Raw genomic sequence first — 13755 nt, 5'->3', positions numbered from 1 at the left:
AGAATCCCGGGGGCTTGCTGGCCCACTGGTCTAGGCAAACAAGCTATAAGTTCAAGACAGACCCTGTCTCAAAAACAAGGTAGACAATGATTGAGGAATGGGATGTATCTAATGTCAACTGCTGGCCTACACACACACATTAAATGTCCAAAAGAAAACATTATTCTGATGCTCTTTCTGGCTGTTGAGGATGACACAGAGAAAATAACACATATCAATACAAGAACTTTTAAATTTTAAATGCACACTTGTGTTTAGGCTAAACATACAGTTGTTTTCCCTCTATGTGGCCCATGGAAAGAGGTCTACCAGAAGATGAGACAAGAAAAGAGAATAAGAAATCAACTCTAATTCTGATGTTCCTTAGGGAACAATTCTTTGAACCAACTTAAATAGGGATCCCCACCTCCCTACCCACCAGCTTGCCAGGAGTTAAAGAAAACCTTAAAAAGGGAATTAACATGAAGGCTCATCAGTGGAGTCATACATCTTAACCTGTCTAAACATACCACACCACTTAGGAATGTTTCAGCAAATGTTAACAGACCTCACTCCACAAAGTTAACATATTAAAATTCAGTGACGCAGGGAGGTTACCACATAGCAATTTTCCAACAGTGATCTGCTGAATTGGCAAGGCTGGGATATAATTTGACCAGCTTTTCTTTTAACTTACAATAGATAATATTGTTTAACTTTTTATGGAAAAATGTGTGAAAGCATGAAGCACCCTTAATCTCATGGTTGGAAGTTGTGATCCATAGGCTCAGGAACAGGAAGGCCTGAGGCTATGAAGAGTTGTGCCTCTTCAGGTAGATGACATTTTAATGTAGACTGATTTCTACACGCTGCCCAGAGATGGTGAATTTAAAATTCAAATCTTTCACTAAGTGGCAGGGAAGAGATTTACAATAAGCACTTTAATAATGATACACTGTAATAGCTAGACCCCCTCTCAGCTTTTCTAACCAGCATCTACCTCCTCCACAAAATACACGGAGGAACAGTACAGAACACAGAATCCCCACAGTGACCCCCAAAGGGAGGCTGTGCTGAGTTTCTCTGTTCCTAGTAGCAGCTCCATTAGCTCACTCTTGAAGGCCAAATCAACTTTGAGCCTTCCCATTGCCCCCCCTTCACTCTCCTCACACATCATCAGTGAGCTCATCCTGAGGTTGCTCTCCCAGAAACCCTTATCATATGAATCTCATGTTTTCTATCATGACCCTTCACCCACATTACTAATGTCTGGCTTCTACTGTATTCTACACATTGTTCAGCATTACTACCATGGTAATCTAGAAGCCCGGCTTTCTAAAGAAACAGGTGAGTTGCCTTTCCACCATAGCCGAACATGAAGCAGCTCCTGGATTAATTGTGAGTTATTAAGCCTTGGATTCTCAAAGTTACCTAAAAGGAACCTGAATAGTGCATATCTCTTGGCATGCTACTTTTGATCTTCTCCAGCTCAAAGGTTTGTGTGTCCCCGAAGCTCTTTGGATTGGCTTATGAAATTCTAATAAGATGCCAACACCTGATGAGTAATTCCATATTGCCACAGACAGAACAAGATGTCTCTCAGTGAAAGAAAGCAGTGTGTTTGAAACATGGGAAATTGGTAGCAGGAATCATCAAGAGCCAAAACAGATGCTTGAGGCAGAACATCTGCCAAGTACCAAAAGAGTTCCTCGAGTCTTGATTAAAAAATGACTGTTCTCTAAATAGAGACACCAGTGTCTACATCATGTTCTCTTCTCAAACCTCTGTAATAAGGGTTCTCTATCCTCATTTACTGTCCGAATATCACTTAGGGGCAGGAATTTCCTAAGTCTCTTTTATTGTTGGACAACTATCTGCCTAATGAGGGTATGACCTGCTCCTTCATAATTTTTCCTCTAGTCCTTTAGATATAGTTGAGACAAACTGTGCTGGCTTCTAAAACAATATCCATTTTCTTCCTTCTTTCTTATTTGCAAAACCCATATTTTAGATGATACACTGATGTTTCCACATACAAATGCTTCCTGGTTTTCTCTATAGACAAAAATAACCAGACTATATATAGGAGGTCAGTGAAATGTAAGCAAAACTTGTTGTGGGACATTCACCAGAGAAGACTGCTCAGACATGGATTTAAGCCAATGGAAAGTCTTTATTAGCCAGCCAGCCACTACACTGGGTGTTCTGGATCCCAATGCAGCACCGAGCCTTTCTCAGGGTGAGCGTTTATGCACAAAAGCCATGTTCTGGGTTGACACACTTCAGTCAACAAGAAGAGCTAGTAAGAAGCAGAACTACAGAAGGCAAAAGGCAAGATTAGTGTGTTTTGAGACTTTGCCGGGACTCTATGGACTTAATGCATTAGGCTCTTGCTTTAGTTTTGGCAGGTGGCGCTGTCTAGGTGCTGAGTTTTACAGCCCTGAATGGCACTTCTGTCATGGAGTCAGTTGTGCTAAGGTCTGGGACCCTGTTACAAAAGTTATCCAATGTATCTTATGGAGAAGCCCTAATAGACTCAACTGGAACTTGCTTTTTGTTCTTCCCCTCTTTTCCTCTCTCTTGCCTGGAATCTGGATACAAGAGCAGGAAACGCAGCTGTAGGCTTATCTTGCTGCTATGAAAAAAAGACAAGAAAATCCTAATATCCTCACACTGCTGGACTGCTGGACCAATGCACCTACATCTTGTTTTATAAGAAAAAAGTCAGGCTGGGGATATATAGCTCAGTGGCAAAGCACTTAACTAGTATGCAAAAATGCCCCAGCTTCTATCTCAGTACTGAAACAATTCACTGTTTAATTAACTCCTAATACTTTACTAACTAGTCAGTTTACCTGTTTTTAAAAAGAAGTGGTATAGTAGATTAAACATAAAGTAACAGAAGGAACTAATAACTGTCCATAACCTGTTACATCTTTCCTTTGGTGTGCCTAGTGTGTGCATGTGGTTTGTATGCATGTTCATGGGTATAACACACTAAGTCTGCTAATTTTATAGAATAATTATACTCCTGCTCTGTCCCCAAGAAGTCACTGAATGAAGCCCTAATCCTCATAGCCTATGGAAACGAGGCTTTCATGGAGATAATTAGGGCTTAAGGATGTCTAAGGAGGAGTTGGATAGGGCAGGATTTCCTTTCTAAGAGGAGACACACAGAGATGTCCTTTCCCCCAATACATGCACAGGTGAAGCCACCTGTCCTGTGGTTTTTGTCACAGTAGCCTAAGCTGACCAAGGCAGATGATTTCTGTATACCAAAGAGAATGGTTACTATTTTGTGGTTCCACTTGTATGCATCAGCAACACCATCAGGCACATCAATGTGTCTTTCTGAATATTTCTGAAGCAAGTAGATCAACACTGTGACAAAGTACATTTCAAAATTCTTCATCAATGGTAAGGAGTAAATCTCATCCCCTCAGTGGATACAAGACCCAGGAGAATGAAGTTCATCTGTCCTCTGAATAGTTTTCTTGAGAAAACCTATTTGTGTCAGTATTGCCCTTTTGTCCCCAAAGATTCAAGTGGGATTGGTTAACTATAGAAGCAATACCCAAATATATCCCCTAGGTAAAAAGGGAGGATAAGATATGAAGCCTCCACATCCTAGCTGGTGCCTGATCATTCAATAGATTTTTTTTTTTTTATTTTGGACATGAACCACTGTGATGGTTGATTTTGGTTGTCAACTTGATTGGATTTGGGATTAAACAAAAGACCAGCCTCTCAAAGGTCTATGAGGGTGCTTCTTGGAAAGATCAACTGATGGGTAAACCATCCTTCAGAGTGGGCAGCACCTTCCATTGGTAACCCAGACATAGAGAGGTCTGAATGGGGGAAAATGATACTCTTTCCTGCCCATCTTTGTTCTTACTGGTCAATGTATCTGCTCTGTTACCGCCACTGCTGCATTGGAACACAGCTTTGGCCTTCCAACATGGATGAAAACCAGTGGCTCTCAAGAATCAGGAGACTCCAGACTTCCAGCACTAGAAGGAAATTGCTAAGGCATTCAGTCTTATGGACTAAGCAGCTGTTGGGCTCTCAGCATCGGCAGAGTAAAGAAAGATTTGTTAGACTGTTCATTGTGTATCAGATAAGCCAATCTAATAGATTACTTTTGTAACATGTATTCATTCTACAGGCTCTGTTCCTCTAGAGAACCCTGAATAATACAACTTCCAATATAACCACTAACCTACTAGGTATATTTAATAGTTGCCATCTACTTAATAACTTATTGTTTTGAGATAGAATCCCGGGTAGCTCATATTGGCCTTAAACTCTCCTGGAGCCAAGCATGACCTTGATGTTCTTATCTTTCTGCCTCCATATTCTGACTATTGGTATTCAGGTGTATACCACTACATCTGGCCACAACTTCCTAATGCAATATATTTTTAACAAAATTCAGAATTGTTAGTGTGATAACAAGCTCTATCACTTGGACCACTTCTGATTTAAAAATTTTGCCAACATTCTGATTTGGTAAACTGTTGGTGATAACCCAAGATGCCCAGAATGTACAGGGGTTTGGGAGGTTTTCTTTCAACAGTTGATATATATAAAGTTATAAAGGAATTGATTATCATGCTACTTAACTCTTGCTATATCCCTATAAAGTAAAGATTACTACCCTAATCATTTCCATAGATAAGGTAAAGACTTGGTCAAGAAATGCATGGGAAATGGCCAACTTTACTAATCATAAAAAGCAATGCAAATGGAAATAATGATAAAACACAACTTACCCAAAAAGTAAAGTCCAAGAAAAGGCACTAGAAACAGATATAGATGCAGAGACCCCCTTGTTTTCACACTTGTTGCACACAAAGTCCCATTAAAAAAAAAAGAAACCAGAAGCCAAAATATATACACAAAGGACCTGTAGGGTATAACAAAGTTCTTTTCGTAGACTACATTCTAATAGACCTCTTCATACTCAGACTTGAACCAAGGTCTGACCCAAAATAGTAATCCAATAAATGCCTTATAGGATTGAATTGGTCTGAATTAAAATGGGTGCTAAGGATAATGCATGTTGTAAAGCAAGTTGTCAATAAATGTTTAATGAATGAATAGACTGAACTAGAATGAAAAGGAACCATTTCACCACACATTCACAGCCTTCTATATGGCAAGCATAGGAATAAGGTAAGACCTCTGCCTTCAGAGAACTATCTAGTAGGGGAGAAAAATATGCACACAACTCAGGGCAGTATACTGCATAATTCTTGAATGGAAGTATATGGGGGAGGCTGTGTGGCTACAAAGGAGGAATCTTTAACCCTGGTAGATGTATGGGGGTTAGCAATGCCTGAGCCACTCCTTAAATGATAACTGGGAGTCAGTGCATACGTGAAGGAAAAGGTGAACATACTTCTTTAGCAAGAGATAAGAGTCTTATTTTAGGATGTGGAGAGGAGGAGAAGAGGAGAACAGAGGCACAGCTTGGACATCTTGGGATGGCTGTGTAGTGCCAATCACACATATCTACTGGGTTTCTGCTAGAGCAGTTACCCCATAGTGTAATGACTACTCTGAAAGCTTGTTTAAAATTGTTTGGGATTGCTGGGGATCCATGAACCTCTAGAAAAATAAATCTGTTAAGGAATTGCATACCTATTAGTACACCTTCAGTGACTAGGGTAGAGAGATATTAACAAATGCATGAGATCATTTCAAAAAGAAGACAAGAGGTGTTGGAAGTGAAGGATGGTGTTAGGTAGGAGAGGAGAAACTTAATCAGCTGGGCAATAGAAATCATGAGCAAGCTGGAAGGAGCTCTTCTTGTATTGGAAGACGTATGCCCTTAAATGCCAAAGACCTTGGGGTTGGAATTACACACTTAAAGGCTTCTAACTTCAAATCTTGAGAACTAAAGGCTTATGGCTTCAGGCTGTACAGACTAGGGTCTTACAGAGGCTTATTGCTCTGGGCTTTGATCACCAACGGCCCAGCACTTGCACTTAGCAGCCAGCACACTGCCTGGCTCTTAGTAGCAATGATTGCCAGCACCAGACAGTGTTATATCTCCCAGGCATTAGATAACAGATCCTTGGCTTTTAGGACTTTGCAGCTCCCTAGAACTCTTGGAGCAAGTGGGACCTGGAGTCCTTCATCTTCAACTTTCTGCAGCCTTCTGTCTAGTTCCTCTCCCCCTCTGCCATCTCCTTCATCTCTACTTCCCACTGCCTCTGTTCCTGGCCACTCTGGAACCATTCAGCCAAGCTCTTACTGCTGCTACCACCACCACTGGGCCACCCTCTACGCTACTACTGCTACTGTTGATGCTGATGCTATCCATCTCTGTCTTCTCTTCATATTCCCAGATCAGTCCAATCCAATGGGGACAAAAATCAAGAGCAGCCATTCACCGGGCTGGAGCAATGGCTCATTGATGAAGAGAGCTTGCTGCTCTTCCAGAGGACCTGAGTTTAGTTCTCATCACCCTCGTCTGCTGTGTCTTTCTGCACGCTGTGAACATGTGTTGCTCTGATTGGTTGATAAATAAAGCCATTTGGCCTGTGGCAAGGCAGCTTAGAGGCAGGCAGGAAATCCAAACAGATAGACAGGAAGAGAAAGGAGAGGCAAGGCAGGCACTGCAAGCCACCGCCAGAAGAAGCAAGATGTAAAGGTATTGGTAAGCCACAAGCCACGGGGCAAAGTATAGATTTATAGAAATGGGTCAATTTAAGAGATAGCTACGAAGAAGCCTGCCATAGCCATAGTTTAAAAAATATATAAGCCTGTGTGTGTTTATTTGGGACCAAGTGGCGGAGGGATGCAGGTGGGAGGGATTCCGAAGGACCAGAGAAAACTTCTGGCTACATGCATCAGATGTCTCACAATTCCTTGCAACTCCCATTCCAGTGGATTCAACACCCTTGTCCTCTTCCAGCACCTTCCTTCACGTGCCCATCTACACAGACACATACACACAATTAGAAACAGTAAAATAAATAGTTTTAAAGTAGGCATCCAGGAAGACCCTTTAATTGGGCCTCAGACTGAAATGCTGGGAGTAGCCCCACTAACTCTGAGAGTGAGCCAGACAGCCTGGGTGTACAACCAGGAGAGCTGGGTGGTGTGGTGAAGGTGCTCGCACTGATCAAGGCACAGTCCCAAATATAAATGAAGGACTGCGGTCAGCACCAGTCATGAGTCACCTGCTAGAACACCAAGGGACGTGTTCCTCCTCTGGCCAGAGTGAAAATGGCTAGGGCATCATTTAGAGTTCATTCAGTCTTGTCTTGCTTAGAGTACAGTTTCCAAAGGCTGCTCCAGGCTGTCTGCTGTGGCTGTGATGAGAGCCTGTCTTCTCCAGCCACAGTTTAATGATTTGCCACAGCTGTTCATTTCCTCTGTGAGATTGTAACGTGTTTTTTTTTTTTAAGGAAGTCTGCCATGAAGGCAATCCAGCCAACCATCAGTAAAGGAGCAACTTGGCTGATATATTCCCCACTGGAGACTGCCAAGGCATAATGGAAAGCCATCAAACAATCTGCTCTCGAACATTTTCTTTATTCATAGAAAGCATTAAAAGGATATTTAAAATAGAAAAGAGCTCAACACAGAACTAACTATTCTAACAGTATTTAACAGTACTCAATAGTGTCTAGTAATGTTCAAGAGTGTTTAACAACCACTAGTGCCCAGGGAGAGGTGGGTCCTTCCGATCTCTCTCAGAAATGTGTCACACCAGCAAACAACTACAAAGGTTTCGCTTTGAGACAACAAAGCTGGCTCTTGTTATGTCTATTTCGTATACCACATTTTAGGGGGACACAGTGTTATTCTATTGCTCAAAATCGTGGCCCTGAGTTGTGCCCAGCAGCAAGGATGTAAAAAGAAATATTCCCCACATGTCGCAAAAGAGAGGATAATCATGAATAAGCCCTCAAGATGGAGGGAGCCATGACAAAGGATGTGGCTATTTTCCAAAGTGTGCCCCCCAACTCAAGGTGACCAACAGTTTCTCATTTCCATGAAGGGGAGAAGTCATCCTAACAGTACACAGAAAAATAAACTCCACATTGTGCTTTTCAGACTTTTGTTTGTTTGTTTCTCAGATTAAGCTGTTTCTCAAATTACCTTTTCTCATATTCACCCCAATTTCACCTTTTAAAGCATCACTTGAAATACCACAGAACATCGTGACAGGCCTTCTGTGTTTCCTGGAACTATTTACCTCAGTTCTGGGTTTTCTCAGTCTCACTTCTGTCTTGATCAACACACAGATCTGTGCTCTTAGCTGCTGACAGAACACAGGTTTTCTCAAAATGCCGGACACTGGGAAGTTGCCATTCTGAGAAGAGAAATATCTCTATTGGAATCCAGTATTTTTGAAACTGAATCAAATTTAGAAAACATATTTCTCTCTAGAGATATTATTTAGAGTGAATGATGATGTGTTATTTATGGAATTTATATAGCAGCTTTCCAAGGGAGGTTCGAGACCTTTATTATCTCTCACAGAAATCTTGTTCAACTCTTCAACTCCAAAAACACTGTTCCTTGGTCTTCAAGAAAGATAAATACTAGGCAAATCTAATCTACCTGAGCTCAGGAGTGTGTGTGTGTGTGTGTGTGTGTGTGTGAGAGAGAGAGAGAGAGAGAGAGAGAGAGAGAGAGAGAGAGAGAGAGAGAGAGAGAGAGAGAGAGAGTCTGTGCAGGTCTGCATACTGGGGCATATGTAAAAGAGAAGGATGCTAGGAGTCTTCCCCTACCAGTGTACAACTGAATTTTTTTGAAGCAAGACTTTCACTGATCCTAGAGCTCGTGGGTTGGCTAAACTAGCTTTACAGAAAGCCTAGGAACTTCCTCGACCTCCCACTGGCTGGGATTAGAGATCTGCACAAGCACACCCAACTTTTTACATGGACTCTGGCACTCTAAAGTAGTTCCTCACGCTGGGGAATCAAGCACCTTACTGACTTGCTTATCTCCGAAACCCCAACGTCAGGATTTCTAGTGCATTAAAAATTATAATCAGGACAAGTGAGGAGATGATTCAGGAGGTAAAAACATTTGCTGCTTCCCTGGGCCCCACATGGAGGAAGGAAAGAATTGACTCTCAAAAGTTGTCCTTGCGCGCGCGCGCGCACACACACACACACACACACACACACACACACACACCAAACAAACAAACAAATAAAACAATGATTTAAAAAAAAAAAAAAAACCTAAGTGGTAACAGACACAGAGGCAAACATTGATATGACATCTGTGGATGAATGGACTAAATCTCCTTCCCACTCTGGAAGCCACTGCCTGAGACAGGTGCCAGTCATTTTCTCAGCATTCACTGCATAAGTGAGCTCTGCCCAGTGACCTATACACTAGAAATTTTTCAGACTGCTTGAGAAAGTCTACTAACTTGAAAGCCCAGTAACTTGTGGTGACTTTGACAGTTCACCTAGCTAGAATGTTCTACAAAATACTACTAAATAGCAATGTTTTTATGCAGAGATCTCTGTTGGGTGTCCTTGATATTTGTCTTGTAGTCAAAAATAATCATTAAGTGCAAAATTGTTGGACTCGTGGCTCTGACACCCATTTAAGACTCAGATGATCACTTTCTGTCAATAACTTCCCTGTGCTGCATTTCTGTGTTTGAAACTAACTGACTTTCTTTCATTAGAATATTGTAGACATTGTAACACATTCCCTGTAAACCTGTTGGCATAGTACATGGTCCACACTGAGTCTCAGACAACATTAACTTTATAGTCAACATTAAGAGCTGGGTGTCACTACTTAAAAATCACCCCTCTCATGACTTAGGGATGTAAATTATTCTGCTTTTATCTGCCAGGCTCACACATTTGCAAGGCATCTCAGAGTAGACTCAAATGAAGGAAGAAATGCTGACTCTTCCTTCTGACAACTCCATCTTCAGAATGAGTTGCTTCCTTAGGCACGGTTTTGTTTCATTTTGATTAGTTTGTTTTTTATGGTTTCCTGAAAGTTCAACTCTACTAAAAACTAGTTAAAATGTTTTTATTTTCTTTGGAAAAATTTCATTTTCTTGAGATAATAATATGGATACATTATTCCCCCTTTCCTTTACTCCCTCCAAACCCTCCCATATATCCCTCCTTGCTCTCTTTCAAATTCATGGTTATTTTTACTAACTGTTGTTACATACAGATATATGTGTGTGGATACACACAAACACATACATACATATATATATATATACATATATATATATATACACACACACACACACACACATATTTCTAAGTACATAAATAGGATCTGCTCAGTCTATACAAAGTTACTTGTATGTATGTTTTCAGGGCTGAATATTTGATATTAGATAACCACTTGGTGTGCTCACCCGACAAAGACTATTTTTCCCTATTTGGGCATTCTTTAGTTGCCTGCAGTTCTTAGTGAATGGTTGCAGCCTCTTGAGCTTTTCCCTGCCCACATTAGCATGTCTATTAGTGTCTTCCTTGTTCAGTCTAGTCCACTACCCTTGGTTAGTGAAGTCATGGATCTTGGAAGAGAACTTGAAACTGTCACTTAGTAAACCAATATAATCCCTAGCTACACTCTAAATATTTGTTCTTATACATAACTGTAGCCCTTATTCATCATCAAGGAAATTTGTCTTTGCAACAGACGGAAACTATTACAGAAAACCACAACCAATCAAATGCAGAGTTGTAGAACCCTATCCCAGTGATACAACTACAACAGAACTCTTTTTTTTTTATTTATTAAGAAATTTTATTATTTATTTTACATACCAATCACAGATCCCTCTCTTCCCTCCTCCCACCCTTCCAGCCTTCCCCCACCAACCCACCCCTAATTCCCTTCTACAAGAAGGTAAGGCCTCCCATGGGGAGTCAGCAGAGCCTGGTATATTCAGTAAAGGCAGGTACAAGCCCCTCCCCCTGCCTCAAGGCTGTTCTAGGTGTCCCACTATAGGTAGTGGGATCCAAAAAGCCAGTTCATGCACCAGGAATAGATTCTGATCCTACTGCCAGGGGCCCCTTAAGCAGATCAAGCTACACAACATACGGTTTGCAGACAAATGGATCGATCTAGAAAAAATCATCCTGAGTGAGGTGACCCAGACTCAGAAAGACAAATATGGTATGTACTCACTCATAGGAAGATGCTAGATGTGGAACAAGGATGACTGGGCTGCTACTCATATCACCAGTGAGGCTACCTGGAAAACGAGACCCCAAAAAAACACGGAGAAATGGATGAGATCTACATGAACAGCCTGGTCATGAGTGGGAACAATGAAGGGCGATGGTCGAGGGAAAGAGAGTGGGAGATCCTAGCTGGATCAAGAAAAGAGAGGGAGAACAAGAAATAGGAGACCATGTTAAATGAAGACCACATGAGAAGGGGAGGAAGCAGAGAGCTAGGGAGGCCCACGGAGATCCACAAAGATACCCCCACAAAAGACTGCTGGCAATGGTCGAGAGACGGCAGGAACTGACCTACTCTGGTGATGGGATGGCCAGACACCCTGTTAGTTGTGCCATAAACCCCATCCAAGGAAGGTCTGAGAAATCTGGATACAGACATCCACGGCTGGGCCCCTGGTGGAGCACTGGGATTCTAATTAGTGAGAAAGAAGAGGGTTTATATGAGCGAGAATTGTTGAAGCCAAGGTTGGATAAAGCACAGGGACAAATAACCAAATGAATGGAAGCACAGGATCTATGAACCAAAGGCTGAGGGGCCCCCAACTGGATCAGGCCCCCTGAACGGGTATCCACAGCCAAATACCAGATTGAGCTCCAAGAGTCCAGTTGAAGAGAAAGAAGAGGGATTCTATGAGCAAGGGGCATCAAGATCATGATGGGGAAACCTACAGAGACAACCAAATCAAACTAGTGGGAACTCATGAAATTTAGAACAACAGCTATGGAACCTGCACGGGACTGAACTAGACCCTCTGCATAAGAGATACAACAGAACTCTTGCACCTAAGGCTCAAGGATTGTTGTAGAAAAGGAGATGGGCATGAAGACTGTAAGGAGCCAGAGGAACAGGGAGTTTGCTGTAGATTGCGTTTCCTAAGAATGTCAGAAGATACACCGATAAAGTCTCACCACTGACATGACTGCTAACGCATAATTTTAAGGTTTTTCTTTGCTCTCTTGCTCTCTCTTTGTTTCCTTAAATTAAGATGGCATGTGTCTTTGCATCACAAACCCTTTATATCATAAATTTGTTGTGAAGCAACTTCAGGATTTCTTTTCTACTCAATCTAGCATTTCATGGAAGTCAGAGTTGAGGCTCAAGATAATTCTATCTCATTTTGTTATAAAATTAAATAACATTGTGAAAGTACATATAAACAGTAAGTTTCTATATAAATGGAACCATTGTTAGATTTACTATTTCCTTATATTCCTTAAATATTATAAAACTTTGTCACTCAAACTAAAATTAACTGGGTTAACTAGTTTGACCAGTTTAAAGTAAGGCCAATTGTTTGATATGCCATGTTTTGTTGACACTCATGGGAGACCTGCCCTTCCCTAAGCAGAAAAGAGGAGCAGATTGGGGGATGGGAACAGAGGGGGGACCAGAGGGGGTACTGGCAGGAGAGGAGGGAAGGGAAACTGCAACTGAGATGTAAAATAAATAAATAAATAAATAAATAAATAAATAAATAAATAAATGGATAAATAAATAAATAAATTTTTTAAAAGTAGGGCCAGTTGTAAGTTGTACTCTGCTCTCCTACCTTTTATACCACACACACACACACACACACACACACACACACTGCATCTGCAATAAGTCATAGGAAGCAGAACATGGGAATTAACATGACAACTGAAAGGCAGAGGCAAGTGACTTCCTTTCAATGGCGTATTCCCAGTAGCATTACCATCATGAAAATGCTCATGATGCATAAAGACAAATATTCTCCCTCTACTTGAGTAGTCAGTAATTTACTGATGAGTAGTTTGTTTTGTGAAAATCAACTCCAAAGTTCCACAGTTTGGTTCAAATATAAATATCCTTTTATTTAAATTACTCACAAAAAGTAACATTTTTCTATGTAAAACCATTACTAGGGAAAATCTTCAAGATTTTTCCATCTGACCTAGGGTAAAAGAGAGCTGAGGATGATCTCATCCTGTCTTACTGCCTTCTTTTTATCTTTCTCTTAGCTTAAGTACCTACTTTAGACCACTAACACATCAAGAGTAGAAAGTCTCGACTGGACTCTATGCCTTTTATGGAAACAGGTTGAGCATGCAGTACATACTCCATTCGTGTTAATTTCTTCCTTCACACAACCCCATGCAACCTCCACATTTATTTGCAAAAGCAATACCTACTTCAGTTCATTCCTTTTTTACTCTAAAATAACCAACATACTGAAACGACTGTGTGGATGGGTATTCAGGTGAGTGTGTCAGTGGGCGTTCATCTATGGAAGTAAATGATTTTGGTGAAGCATCGAACACAATACCTAACAGAAAATACTGTAAGTGGCAATGGATGGTTACATAATGCTTATTGCTACCATCATTAATTATTGTGTGGTATCTAGGACTTACCGATCTTTTTCAGCATTTCCAAGGTTGATAACAAATTTAGCATGTCTATTCAGTAATGTCTTTTGAAGTTATTCAAGTTATAAAAAAAAAGTTTTATATAGTAGGAGAAAATATTGGCAATCTATACACCAGATAACAAGTTAATTTCCAAAATATATGAAGTATCAAACAACTCAATAGTTGACCAAATAACAGT

This window comes from Peromyscus leucopus, chromosome 12, assembly GCF_004664715.2.
Source record: "Peromyscus leucopus breed LL Stock chromosome 12, UCI_PerLeu_2.1, whole genome shotgun sequence".
Taxonomy (NCBI): Eukaryota; Metazoa; Chordata; class Mammalia; order Rodentia; family Cricetidae; genus Peromyscus; species Peromyscus leucopus.
Note: the sequence above shows the minus strand (reverse complement) of the source record.